This window comes from Amblyraja radiata, chromosome 40 (assembly GCF_010909765.2).
Source record: "Amblyraja radiata isolate CabotCenter1 chromosome 40, sAmbRad1.1.pri, whole genome shotgun sequence".
Lineage (NCBI taxonomy): Eukaryota > Metazoa > Chordata > Chondrichthyes > Rajiformes > Rajidae > Amblyraja > Amblyraja radiata.
This window is the reverse complement of record NC_045995.1, coordinates 167,254-182,500: the sequence shown is the minus strand read 5'-3', so window position 1 is coordinate 182,500 and position 15,247 is coordinate 167,254. Positions and strand designations below refer to the sequence as shown.

Genomic DNA, 15,247 nt, shown 5'->3' with positions numbered 1-15,247 from the left:
CTGGTGGAATGAGATTTAAAATATTAGTATCCACCCCAGCCTGTGTTAGCACCTGTTTCAGCCATCTTGAGATGGTCTGGACCGTCACTCTTTTGTGTGGTTGCTAGTGGCTGACCAAAAAGTGCCTTCTCATTGCCTCTTAGGATTTTCGTTTTCTCCATGTATAACGACAGATGTCTTACTATACACAGACGGTCATCTGTTGGGTATGACCTAAATTGTATATTGAGGGCTGCTGATCCCTGTCTGTTCTGCTTACTAACTCATAGATATGAAACGTAATATTTTCTGTTGAGGATGTCATGTTGTCCAGTCTTAGTTTATGCAGTGACTGTACCCTTTGTGCCGTGACCAATGCCATTAGCATGACTGTTTTTAATGTCAGTCTGTGTAGGGACAGAGCTGTTGCTGGAGACCAATCCCTGAGCATCTTCAGGATAATAATTACATCCCATATTTGGGAGTACCTGGTTCTTGGGGGATTAGTATTAAAAATTCCCCTCATAAGTTTTGTTACCAGTGGGTGAGTCCCAACAGAGTAACGCTCTGTCCCCTGCCATAGGTAAGTCGATAGGGCACTTCTGGCGCAGTTGATGGCATTGTAACTGAGCCCCTCATCATAGTGGAGGCCTGCCAGATATTCCAGAACAGACGGGATGTTCATGTCTCTGTAGGTGATGTTGTTTTTATGGCAGTGCATCGCCCACTTCCTGATATAGACCAGATACTGTTTTTTGGTTGACTGTCTTTGGGCCGCCGAGATCATGTTCACTGTTCGGTCCGTCAGTCACAGTTGTAGTAGAGGTGTTTTTATAACTCTACAAATTGACAAGTTCAAATGTTTATGGCATGGGTGGCTGTCCCTTGTTACGGGATGTAGCAATAAATCTGGTCTATGTGGGATGGTGATACATGGTTCTAATACCATGTTTAATACCACTGGGAACCATGGTTGAGTAGGCCAATCGGGTACTACGAATACCAGACGCAAAGTCTTGTTGTATTTTCCTTAATACCCGACTGATGAGGCAGAAAGGAGGGAATGCGTAAATAAACAATCCCCCCCCCCCCCCCCCCCCCCCCCCCCCCCCAATGCAGCGAAAATGTATCTGTCGCCGCTGTCCCAGGGTCTGGTCCCCATGAAACATAATTTGATAACTGGTGGTTAAGTCTGGATGCGAATAGATCGATATCTGGTGTTCCATATTTTGCTGTAATATCAGCAAATACTTTTTTATTCAACATCCATTCGGTGTTTTCATTAAATTTGCGTGACCTGGTGTCTGCCACTAAATTTAGTCTTCCTGGTGGGTAAGTGGCTGATATCCAAACATCTCTCTGGATACACCATTGCCAAATTGTATTAGCCAGATTGTCACATTATGTCGATTTGTTAATGTATGCTACCACGGTGGTATTGTCTACCTGTAGTCTAACATGCTGGTGATATGACCCAGTACAATATGACTTTAGGCCATGTAATGCACCCAACATTTCCAGGTAGTTTATGCCCAGTGTGATTAATAATGATGCCTCCTGAGCAGTCCATCTGCCTCCACAGCTGGTGATGTTATTGGTGGCTCCCCACCCAAGTGCACTGGCATCAGTTTGTAGTACCATGGAAGGGCTACTGACAATGATTGGATTGGAACAAAGCCAGATGTTATCTATCCACCATTTTTGTTCCATTTTGGCTTGATTGGTAGTTTCATAGGTCTGTCAAAGTGACCTGCATTAATTTAGAGTGCTTGTATTTTTGCTCTCTGTAAGTTTAAGTAATGTAGAGGTCCAAATTGTGTGGCTGGAAAGGCAGCCACCATTTTGCCAATTACTTTTGCTACCAATCTGATGGATGGTTTGCTGATGTCAATGAGGTTATTGCAAGCCTCTACTAAATCTCTAGCCTTTCCTTTAGGCAGAGTCACCGACATGTGAACTGAGTCAATGGTGAAACCCCAAATAGTCCATAGTAGTGGAAGGCGTTAGTTTAGATTTAACTGGATGGATAATAAATCCCAGTTTTTCAAATAACTGTTTTGTGGCTGTTACAGTTTGTTTGGCCAATTCCAAAGTTCTGCCCACAATGAGTATGTCATCTAAATATGCCATGACCATGTGTTTCCGTTTCCGTAGAAACGTTAGGGCTGGTTTCAACATTTTTGTGAATAGCCTGGGGCTGATGATAAACCATTTGGCAGTTCTTTATACTGCCAGAGTTGTCCCATCCAGTTGAATTTTAAGAAACATCTGTGGTCACCTCGTATAGGCACTGAATAGTAAGCATCTTTTAAATCGATGCTGGCCATGAAGTAACCTTTGGAAATTAATTGTTTAGCAGTAACAAAGGTATCCATTTTGTCAGATCTATGATGATGCGACAACCACCAACTTTTTTGTTTTTGATAAATATATTGGACACGAATTCTACTGGTCCGTGTTGAGTTTTCTCAATTACACCTTTTATGTAAAGCCGCTCCAGTACAGCTTGCGCTTTTGATTTTTCTTTATCAGAAGGCACGAACATTCGGTTCTGTATATGTTGAACTGGAGGGCTGTACTTGTGTATAAACTATTGTATATCCCTGGATACTGCTTGTAAGTATCGGTTGTTAACATGCTCCATGCATTCAGAAAAGAGTGTAATCTCCACCCAACCTCCATGCTCCCTGTATTTTGTAGGGAACCAGACCCACCTACCTCCATAGTTACCAGTGGCAGGTTTACTTCTTTTTGTAGGTTCTTCGCTGCAGTTGTTGCGCTGGTGTCTGGATGTTCGGTTTGGTTGGCGTTGGAGGTCCCCGCATCTTCCAAGAAGGCCGGCCTGGGCCATGGCCTAAAAAGACTCATGTTTTGAGTACCGGGCCTTCGAGCTTACACCAGTTCTGCTGGTGGGTGCGTAGGGTGCTGTCTTTGGCTGTAGTGGGTTCCAGTAGGTGCTCTTGTTCCTGCACCCCTTGCACACTTGTCTTTCCTTCTGCGGAACCCTCTTCCAGGTCAGCCCAGAACTGACCCGCAGTGCTCCCCTCTGATGAGGTAGAAGCACTGTGCAGCCCTTCAAGAGGTACTGCTGTGGGTTTATCATAGGGCCCACAGTGACCCGACTCCATCTCCCGGAGTCTGTCACGTTGGAGCAAATGCTCCACACACCGCTCCATCCGGCTCCAGCGCTCTCGGGCGCTGGCCGCCCGCGGTTGTTCAAAGTCGGACTCCTCTGAGTCCGTGACCTTGTTTGTTTTTGTGTCTAGCCTTACCGCCCGGCCGCGTGGATCTGGCCGGTGCGGAGGCGACATCGGGCACAGCTGATCCCACTATCGGTGATCCGAGTGCCGCTGGCTGCTGCTGGTTTCCCGCTGCTCCGCGGTCCTCCCTCACCAGCTTTGTCCTTACTGCCCTTCCGTGGAGTGGATCTGGCCGGTGCGGAGGCGACATCGGGCACAGCTGATCCCATCTAGCCCACCAGCTTTGTCGCAGCCCGTTGGTTCCTCCACCTGTAATTAGCATGGTAAAAACACAAAAAGACCGCAGCTCTTACCTGCAGGTCCAGGTTAAAATTGTCGCTACGGGGGAACGTCGTTCCACCCCGTCTCCTGCCGTTTTAGACTTGTCCAAAAAGTCGACGGCCCCATTTTAATAGTCTCCCGCCCGGCCGTGGTGTTCTGGCCGGCGCGAGACCAAAAGTCGGCACAGCTGATCCCTTATGGGGCTTGTGCCTTCAGCTGCTGCTGGCTCCCGCAACTTCGCGGTCCTTCCCAGCCAGCTTCACTCGCAGCACTTGTGGACACTATTTTGTCCAGCTTCCCCCCCTGTGAAAAAACAGCGCGGGGAACAAAACTACCGCAGAGTAAATTTCTTACCTGCAGGTCGCGGTTTCAAACTTACCGCTGCGGGGGAACGCTCCCCCCGCCTGACGTTTCGCAAGCGTGAAAGCGATATGGCACGCATGCGCCGTGGCGGGGTTCTTCACGTATCCCTCACGTGACTCCGAAGTAAAATGCAGAATAGTATCTTTCAGCTATGATACTAGAGACTGTCTGCAAGCTGGCAAAGGATAATCCCTGTTTGTTGAGGATGAATCAGTTGGGTCTCCTCCACCTACCTTGATCAGCTGTAGGCATGAACCCAGTTTATCCTCCTACTGGGACACTCCTAACGCCTGACGTCTCCAGCTCTCTCCCGGTAACGCCGTCCGATGAACCTTTGGGCGGGTTTGGGCAGCGTCATGTAGAGATGAGATGGAAGATCCTCCTGTGAAGTGGGACTGGTGGTGGAACTGCAGACATCACCTGACATCATGGAGACCATGCAGAGTCCAGGGCTGGGATATAATCCTTCTATTCTGGAATGGAAACTCTAGGGATGTGGTGGAATGTGCCATGGGAGCGGTGGGGACTACAGTTTCCATTAGAGTTGGGATGCTTGTAGTTTATTTCCTGTTCCAGTTAGTGGGGAATATGGCAATGGGTAACATGGAGGTATGGAAGCTTTTGTCCTGGATGGCAGGGTTGTGGGAAGAATAGGGCCAGCGGAGTGTGACAGTAATTCACCACCAGTGGGTATTTTTCCTCTTTCTCCGAGTTGAAGCCTCCAAACAGGCGAGGTGTGGATGTTGGGGATTGACCGAGTTTGGTCTAGAATAGCGATACGGTGATCAGGGAGTTTGACAACTTCAGGGATCTGGCACAATTGATGAATTGCTGCCTTGGATAGATCAGACAAAGTTTTATGGATGACAGGTGAGACATGAAGAGCTAGGTGGTCTACTCCTGCATTATTTTTTTGCTAATTTGCAGGGGTATACCTTGTTTGGATGGGGTGTTTTCCACATCTCTGCTGCACTGTAATGCTGTTTGTTGTTTCACAAGGCAATGCCTTCCTTCACATTCAATTGTCACCTGATGGTTCTGTTAATATTGTTTATTTTAGAGCTACAGAGTTTGTAATCGTTTGTCGACATCATGGCTGAAGGTGGTAACTGGGGAGGTTATTCAGTGGCCTCTACATCAAAGAAACAAAAAGGTTTGTGAACCTTCTGTGACATATATATGATGCCCTGACAGTGGGTGTGTACCTGATGCAAGAAATGAGCTTCACACAGAAGTGGGAATAGGGAAGGGGGTGAGCCCAGAGAGTTAACATCTACAGGGACAGCACCGTCACAGGTGGGCGGATGCAGGAATTGTCTGATAAATCGGCACTCATTTTGGAAACAAATGATTTGAGTTGCTGCAAAAGTTAAGCCCGAATATCAGAGTCCAGAATCAAATTCTGTGCAAAAATGAGCCTTTGACCCATTTGCCACCTGTCAATTTATTTACACCAATCCCATTTCTGAGCACTTGGTCTGTCGTCTACTATCCATTTACAGTTCGAATGGACATCCAGGTGCGCCTACAATGTTGTGACAGAGTACCTGCCTCCAATACCACCCCAGACAGTGTGTCCCTGACTGCAGTCATCACTACTGAAAGATTCTTCCTGAATCCTCCTCTAAGGAAAGATCATCCTCTAAACCTCATGGTCCCCGCATTAAATGAATGCCACTAGTGTTAACCACCTCTGCTGTGGAGAAAATTATTTTTGCCTTTGACCCTATTTGTCTGATAGTATTCTGTACTTCTGGATCACTGCCTGTCCGCCCCAGCTTCAAGGACGACGAATTAAATCACTCCAGTCTCTGCTGTTAATTGAAATATTCATTTCCGAGCAATATCCTGATGAATCTCATCTGTAGCTTCACAGTTCAAAGGCATCCTTCCCACAGTATGGAGATCAGAATTGCATACGCTCCTTCAACTTAAGGTTTAATTAGCTCCCTATAAATTTGTATCAAGGCCTCCCTGCACTTGCATTCTATGCTGCAGCTAATGACAAGAAAGCCAAATGTTGGCTCTGTGTGTGCTGCTGACTTTCGGGATCTATGGATTTGTACGGGTGTTTCTCAGGGTCTCAAAGCCCTTGCAATTCATGGTGAATATCCTGGTTTTATTTATCCCTCCAACATGCGTCAACTTGCCCTCATCAGGATTAAACTTGAAATGTCATTTCTCCGCCTAACATGTTGGCTAATCATCTACAAATCCAGTTGCGGCGGTAGAAATGTATAGTCAAGTGATCAGAATTTTGGCAGATAACTGAAAGGCCAAAATTGGGAATACTTGGAACTAAATTATCAGATTATCGAGCATCGATAGTAAAGTAATGAGCATCCAAATTTTGTATTGATATCTGGAGATAACATAGAACCAGATTCAAGGGCAGCTTCTTCCACACTCTTATAGAATTTGTGAATGAACCTCTCAGAAGCTAAGAATGTATTCCTGTTCTTCTAATTTCCCTTTTTACCTATTTACGTCTACCCAATCAAGGATATTCCACCTTCTCTAAGGAACTGTTGCGCTAAAATGTTGTGAACTACATTCTGCACTCTGTATCTCCACCTTTGCTTCATTTGTTCTTGAGTTTCAGCTGATCCTATCTGTGTGTGGCATATCTGATTGGTGTGGATTACATGCAAAACACCAGCTTTTCACAGTACTTCGGTACATGTGGTGTTAATAGAAACATAGAAACATAGAAATTAGGTGCAGGAGTAGGCCATTCGGCCCTTCGAGCCTGCACCGCCATTCAATATGATCATGGCTGATCATCCAACTTAGTATCCCGTACCTGCCTTCTCTCCATACCCTCTGATCCCCTTAGCCACAAGGGCCACATCTAACTCCCTCTTAAATATAGCCAATGAACTGGCCTCGACTACCCTCTGTGGCAGAGAGTTCCAGAGATTCACCACTCTCTGTGTGAAAAAAAGTTCTTCTCATCTCGGTTTTAAAGGATTTCCCCCTTATCCTTAAGCTGTGACCCCTTGTCCTGGACTTCCCCAACATCGGGAACAATCTGCCTGCATCTAGCCTGTCCAACCCCTTAAGAATTTTGTAAGTTTCTATAAGATCCCCTCTCAATCTCCTAAATTCTAGAGAGTATAAACCAAATCTATCCAGTCTTTCTTCATAACACAGTCCTGACATCCCAGGAATCAGTCTGGTGAACCTTCTCTGCACTCCCTCTATGCAATAATGTGCTTCCTCAGATTTGGAGACCAAAACTGTACGCAATACTCCAGGTGTGGTCTCACCAAGGCCATGTACAACTACAGTAGTACCTCCCTACTCCTATACTCAAATCTTTTTGCTATGAAAGCTAACATACCATTCGCTTTCTTCGCTGCCTGCTGCACATGCATGCCTACTTTCAATGACTGGTGTACCATGACACCCAGGTCACCATTTAGATAATAGTCTGCTTTCCTGTTTTTGCCACCAAAATTGATAACTTCACATTTATCCACATTATACTGCATCTGCCAAACATTTGCCCACTCACCCAGCCTATCCAAGTCACCTTGCAGTCTCCTAGCATCCTCCTCACAGCTAACACTGCCCCCCAGCTTAGTGTCATCCGCAAACTTGGAGATATTGCCTTCAATTCCCTCATCCTGATCATTAGTATATATTGTAAATAGCTGGGGTCCCAGCACTGAGCCTTGCGGTACCCCACTAGTCACTGCCTGCCATTGTGAAAGGATCCGTTTACTCCTACTCTTTGCTTCCAGTTTGCCAGACAGTTCTCTATCCACATCAATACTGAACCCCCAATGCCGTGTGCTTTAAGTTTGTTGCCGTGTGCTTTAAGTTTGTCTGTCTAATGCAGTTTAAATGAATGCACGGCTGAGGAGTTGGTCCAAGGGCGGAGATTCAGATATTTGGACAATTTGGATCTTTTCAGGAATAGAGGTGACCTGAACTGGAAGGAGACTAACATCCTGGTGGGCAGTTTTGAAAGTGTTGCAAAGGAGGGTTTAAACTGATTGGCTGGGGGACATAATTCAAAGTAGTTTTCAGACAGTTCAAACTGAGATGTCGGTGGACGAGCACTTCGTGACCAATGATGACAATTTAATTAGCTTTGAAACCCTTTGTGAAAGAACAGTTCTGGCCTTCAATGTAATATTCTAAATTGAGTGGTAGAAGCCCACCTTTGACAGTATGAGATAGGAACAGTCATTGGGGTAAGTTGTCTGTGGGTAAAGGGACGTCTGAAAGGGGAAGTTTTTAAATTGTGATGGTGAGATTTCAAGATATGCCTATTGTTAGTGAAGTACAAGTAAGGGACAGGATGATGAGAGAAATTGAAGGTCTGGTTAGGGAAAAGGGGACATAGTTTAGGTATAGGCTGCTCGGGACAATGCTTTCCTGTGAGAAGTGTGAGAGGTTGAGGAGCAAACTTAAGAATAAAATCAAGAGGGCAAAAGGTGTGCACATGGCAGCGCATAATTAGATTTTACAAATATATTAAGGGAAAAGGGGTAACTGGAGAGTGAAAGGATATCCTCTGTGGTCATCTAAGTAGAGCTGCAGGAAATGGGCAAGGTCTTTTATAATTTCTCCTCTGTATTTACCATGGAGAAAGACTTGAGGTTTTGAGTGCAGCTGTATTACAGTCGAGGTGGTGCTGGATGTCCTTAACCGTAGGAAAGTAAGTCAATCTCTGGGGTCTGTGATTAATTGTAACTAAGGCCACTGTTGAATGTTAGAGAATAAAATGCAGGAGCCCTGGCTGAGATATGTGAATCATCGTTCACCGTGGGTGAAGTGCTAAACGTTTGAGGGTAAATAATGCTGTGCTTCTGTTTTAGAAGTGTTGCAAAGAAAAACTCTAGACGAGGAACCACGAGAAGCATAAACTCTAGATTAGTAAGCCTAATATTTGTGGTAAAACAGTTACGGGAGTGGATATAAAGTGGTAAGATGTATGTGTATTTGAAAAGACAGATATTGGGGATAGGAACTTTGGTTTTATCTTTGGAGGTTGTCTTTCACATATTTGATTGGCAATCTTTAAGATATAACAGAAGGTTGATGAGGGCAGAGCTAGAGACATAGTCTATCCAGATATCAGCCAAAAAGATTCCCTGTGGTAGGTTAGATAATATGTGTATGTATTCTTCACGGAGATGCCTAACTGCATACAGAATTGGCTTGATGGCTGGAAGCAGAGTGATGGTGGAAGGTTACTCTACAGACTGGAGGCCTGTGAATGGTGCACCACTTGGGGTCCATGTTGGGCCCACTGCTGCCTCATCTGTAGAAATGAATTCATTGGGGTTTGTGGTAAAACCAGGATGGGGCCTTCATGTAGAACGGAAACGCCTTGGAGAGTATCCAGTACAAGTACTTAATTCACAAAGAATGGCATCACGGATAGACAGTGGTGAAGGTGGCTTTTGGGGCAACGCTGACCTTAATCATTTGAGAAATTCAATATAGACGTTGGAACATAGGTTACAGTTGTACAAGACTTTGACCACACTTGTAATCCGTTCAGTTAGTCACCTGATTTCAGAAAAGATAACGTTAAGATGGAAGGTTGTGCAAAGAAGATTTACGTGGATGTTCACAGTACCTGAGTACATGAGCTGTAGAAAGAGGTTGGGCAGGTAGAACTTTATTCTTTGGTGTGCAGGAGACATTATTCTTTGTTCATCTCTAGTGTGGTTCTCTTTGCTCTGTCCAAAACTTGTTGGCCTCCCAGCTCAGTTAAAATGTTGACGAGGGATTGTTGGCCCATTCCAGGTTGCAGGGCTACAAGAGAGGAGGGACTTGGCGGGAGGCCACCGAGACAAATGTGGGACGCAGGCAGACATCCACCGAGAACAAGTGTGAGCCAATGAGGTCGCCGAGACAAAGGTGGGCTCCGGCAGAGGGCCACCAAGAAACAGAGGGACCCGGGGGAGGTCACTGATAACAAAAGTGGAACCGTCGGGGGTGGGCGAGAACAAAGGGGGCCCAGCGGAGGAGGGGGGGTGGGGGGATTTGTGGGCACACGCAGCGGCAGGCCTGGATTGCCGCTGTGAGCAGCAGATACAACTGTTTGATTAACGCAGCAACTCTTGTGCACAGCCAAGTTGAAGTTTGCTGTATGATTTTACCCGTCCGTGTGCACAACAAAGCATTTCACTGCACCTCTGTACATGTGACAATAAAGTATTATGAAATATTCAGATAAAAGGGTGATCTGATAGAGATGTATAACATCATGGGGGAGGGACGATATAAAGTTTGTGCGCACAGGTATTTTTTCCTCACAGTAGAAAAATCTAAAGGGCAGAAGCTTAAGGTGAGAGGGGAACCACTTAATAGGAACCTGAGGGTTAACATCTTCACACAGATGGTGGGTGTATGGAACAAGTTGTCCGAGGTGGTAATTGAAGCGGGTACAATGATTCCATGTTATAGAGTGATACGGCGTTGGAACAGGCCCTTCCACCCAACTTGCCCACATCGCTGAAACATCTCTCAGCTGCACTAGTTCCTCTAGGGGCGCAGCACTGGCAGCAGGCTCTACCTACTATTTTTTCAATCTTTTTTTATTTTTAGTTAGTCTAATGTTTTGTGTTGGGGGAAACTTTAACGTTTCTATGTGGGGGAGGGGGCAGGGTAAGGGGGAAACCATTTACCAGTCTCTTCCTGGCTGGGACGCGACTATTTCTCCGAGTCTCGTCCTCGCCCCCCACCTCGCGGCCTACCAGCTGGATCGGAGCGGCCTTTCCTGCCGGGGACCGGGAACCGGACCAGGGGTGCTACAGCGGCGGCGCAGCGCTGGAGTCACCGCGGAGTGGGCGATGCCTACCTGGGTCGCCGTTTGGAGCTCCGGAGCGTTGGGCCGTTGCTCCAACATCGTGGAGCTCTGGTGTGGAGAGCTTCCAACGCGGGCGGCGCTGACCGTCATCGTGGAGTCCTGGGGCGCCTTGCAGAGGGTCTACAGCAGCAGTCTCCACCCGGCGCGGCCTGCGGACTTTGGGAGCCGCCGACTCCGGTAGGAGGGTGTTGACTCTGGTGTCCACGCCGCTGAGGACGTCCCGCAGCCCCGACGTCGGACTTGTATCACTCCGGCGAGCGGTCCTGGACATCGGGCCGCCCGTAGCTGCAACTGCGGAGGGCTTGGGGAGGCCCTGACCACGGGGAATAGTGGAGGAAGAGACTGACTTTGGTGCCTTCCCACACAGTGGGAAACGTTGATTCTGCTGTGTGGGGCTGTTTTATGTCATATTCTATAGTGTGTGTTCTTTATTTTTTTTATTGTATGGCTGTATGGGAATTTCATTTCACTGTGCCATCTGGCACATGTGACAATTAAATGTATCTTGAATCTTGAATCACTAGTCCCACCTGTCTGTGTTTGGCACATATCCCTCCAAACCTGTCCTGTCCTATTAGATGTACCTATCTAATTGTTTCTTAAATGTTGAGTAAGTCCATTCCTCAACTACTTCCTCTGGAAGCTTATTCCATAGACCCACCACCCTTTGTGTGATAAAGTTACCCCTCAGATTCCTGTTAAATCTTTTCCCCAAAAGACATTTTGACAGTGTGGTTTAGAGAGATTATGGTCAAACCGTGAACTGATGGGACCATGTGAGATGGGGCATTTTGGTTAGGTTGGTCCGAAGGGCCCATTTTCTTCCTCTGGTTCTAAGACGACATTAACTTCCACTTGCCACAGAATGTCAGCTCAGATTGCTGCCGGCTATTCCCAACCTGTGGGTTTCTTCATTTGAAATTGCTCTGCAATCTGCAATTAATGTTTTTCAGGTGGGAAATTAACTCAAGTTTTCAAATGACTTTGGCCAGGCACCTCATCAAAGGAAGATGGTCACAACACAGGAACAACGACAGAAAAGCGAAGTCGGATTGAGAGCAGAACGTCAATGGAATGTGAACCGGCCGAAGAGGAAAGGGAACAATATCAGTCCCGAAGGCAAGGAATAGGAGACTTGGTTCACGGCCCTGGAACTGACCTAAGTGGCAAAATCCATCATGACCGAGATTCATCGAACAAGGAATCATCGAGTCTCATCCAAGGAGCAGGTGAGTGAAATGGGAGTGGATGCTGCAGAATGGTGAAAACTGTAGGGACAGGGAAGAGAGAAAAAAAAGTGGTTCGGGCGAGGGTAAACAGGAGAGCGGAATAGTGGTGGAGGAGTGTTATTCTGACTAGGTTCGTGACCAATAGTATTCTGTAAGGATCAGTTTTGGAACCTCTGCAATTTTTAGACATGTCTATGATTTGAACAAAAACGTAGGTGGACAAAAACAATAGAACTATTTGCAGAATTGTGGATCATGAGGAAAGTTGTCAGATGATCCACTGGAATACACATCAGTTGTAAATATGGTCTGAGTTAAGGCAGCCAAAGACTGGATTGTTTTCTCTGAGTAATGAAGGCTGAGTGGAGGTGGTGGAAACGCTGTTTAGACTGACACATGACTGACACAGTCAAGGAACAGAGGGATCCCGTCCATGAGTATGTTGATGGGATTGGTTCAAATTGGCATAATATTGTTGGTGCAGATATTGGGATTGAAGGGCCAGTTCCCATGCTGCATTATTCTATGTTCTATGTATCATCTCCATGTTTGGCTTAATTAATCCAAATCATAAAGTCATAGACTCGTACAGCAAGGAAATAGGCTCTTTGCCCCACCTGCCTGCATTTGGTCCATACCCTTCTAAACCTCTCTGATCCGTGCACCTGTGCAAATATATTTTAAATGTTGTGGTATCACCTGCCTCAACTACCTCCTCCAGTAGCTCGATCCATATGTCCAACACGCTCTGTGTGAAAATGGCTGCCCCAGATTCCTATTAAATCTTTCACCTCTAACCTTAAATCTACGTTCTCTGTTTCTTCATTTCCCCAACTCTGGGTCTTAAGACACTATCCACTCCCATTACAAAGTATTCATCTCAATAAGATCATACCTCATCCTCCTGCGCTCCACAGAATAAATTAATTGCATGCTCAAACTTTCCATGTAATTCAGGCCCTCGAGTCCTGGCAACATGCTCTTCAATCTTCTCCGCACCCTTTCCAGTTTGGTAACATCTTTCCTTTCACAGGGTGTCCAGAACAGAACACAATACTGTAAATGTGACCTCGTCAAAGTCTTGTACACCTGCTACATAATGTCCCGACTTCATTTCTTTTTTTGTTTTTGTTTTTGTTTATTTTATTAGAAGTTAATACAGTTCAAAACAGTACAGTGGAACCTAATTTTAGGTGCCAACTATGTCATACCGTAATCCATTCTATGTACAACCTCTAGTTTTATGTTTTAAGAAGGAAGTAAGCAAGACAAGAAAAAGAAAACAATAGAAAGGGGCAAAAGAGGAAAAATAATTGGTAGAGAATAGAAAAACGTGAAGTGTGTATATATAAAAAAAAAGAAAAAGTGGAAAGTTGAAATAGGAGAGAATGCCCCTTAAAAGAGAAATTTTCAAATCTTTATTCGGAGATGTAGATCTATCCACGGCATGAACTGAAATCAGCAATCTTTACGGTACCGCTGCATCACATGATTCCAAAAAGTCGATGAAAGGAGACCAACTCCTTAAGAATTGGTCATATTTATCTATTAGTCGGAGTCTCATTTCTTCAAGGCGTGCTATGTCCATCATATTCCAAATCCACATTTTAACAGTTGGTATGGTTTTATTTTTCCAAACTTTAAGTATCAATTTCTTTCCAATTATTAACCCATAATTAAAAAAACGTTTTGGTCTTTATTTAAATTGATATCTTCTACTATTATTCCAAATATAATCCATTCCGTTTTAGGTTCTATTGTGGACTTGAAAAGCTTTGTAAATATATCAAATATATCGCTCCAAAATTTATTCAACTTTGTACATCCTACAAATTAATGTTATATTAGCGTTTTGAAACAAACATTTATCGCATCTTGGAGAGACGTTTGGATAACATTTATTCAACCTCGTTTTTCAATAATATAGTCTATGTAATAATTTGAATTGAATTCAATTATGTCTTGCATTAATAGAACAATTATGTGTGTTCATCAGATACTTTTCCCATCTATCCTTCGAGATCTTTATCATTAGCTCATGTTCCCAATCTTCTCTTAGTGCTTCTGTTGAGGGTAATTCTCTATTTAATATATTATTATAAAAGTATGATATTAGTTTTTGTTTATCAGCCTTAATATTCATTGCTTCTTCTAAAGGGTCTAAAAATATAGTTTGAAATCTATGTATATATTTCTTCATAAAGTCACATATCTGTATATATTTAAAATATTGATTATCCTTCAGTTTAAATTTTAATTTTAAATGTTGAAATGATAACAGTTGATAACAGTTCATACATATCCCCCCTACGTTCCTAATCCCCAGTCTATCCCATTGTTGATATGTTTTGTCGATGAGAGATGGTTTGAATGCGGGGTTGTTCAATAGTGGGGTTAGTACTGATAGATTATTTAATTTCAAGGATACTTTTATCTGTTTCCAAATTCTTATTGTATTGTGAATAATTGGGTTCTTCTTATATATTATACTATTCAATTTTATCGGTGAGAGCAAGATCGTTCCTATATCGTACGGATAGCACTCCTCTTTCTCCATTCTTATCCACTCCAACTGCTGAGTGGAATTATCCAACCAGTACATTATGTTCTTAATATGCACTACCCAGTAGTAATACATAAAGTTAGGTAATGATAAACCCCCAACTTCTTTAGGTTTACACAAATGCTTTCGTTGAGTTCTGTGTGCTCTGTAATCTATCTAATATATAAAAGTCTGTGCCTGTCGCCTGCGGTCCGTCCGGCTGCCTTTCTGCCTTTTGATTCGTTTCCATCGTGTGATGTCACAGTGCCCAATGCTCGCAGATGTCCAATCACAATGCCCAATGCTCGCAGATGTCCAAACGGAATGGATCCATTTACATGTACGGCTTCCGGCTGCATTTCTTCCTTTGATTCACTGCAACTCCGAAACCAGACGAAGAATCGCCGACATCTTTTCGATTTCGGTAGAGATTTCACTTTTCTTTCTAAGTATCTGCTCCTCATTACATTTCGTCGTGTTTAAGTACACGTTTTTAATCAAATCCACCCCCCCCCCCCCAATATTTCAAAAATAAACTGGCTTCTCACCCATAGAAGCAGCACCAGCCCCAGCCCATGGTGAACGTTCCATCGTGTGATGTCACAATGCCCAATGTTCACATATGTCCAATCGGAATGGATCCATTTACATATGCCTTTGCAGGAGCCCCAGCCCCTGGTGAACGTTCCATCGTGTGATGTCACAATGCCCAATGCTCAAATACATTGTTGCCATAGAGGGAGTACAGAGAAGGTTCACCAGACAGATTCCTGGAATGTCA

General features: G+C 44.6%; 1 long non-coding RNA gene across 1 annotated transcript in view; it reads left to right on the top strand.

The window, feature by feature from the left end:
• Positions 1-11,831, top strand: part of LOC116967538 — a 13,268-nt gene extending 1,437 nt beyond the window's left edge. The window contains exons 2-3 of the long non-coding RNA XR_004410248.1: positions 4,924-5,016; positions 11,649-11,831. This is a non-coding gene — a long non-coding RNA (uncharacterized LOC116967538). The remainder of the gene's footprint in view (positions 1-4,923; positions 5,017-11,648) is intronic.
• The last annotated feature ends 3,416 nt before the right edge of the window (positions 11,832-15,247 follow it).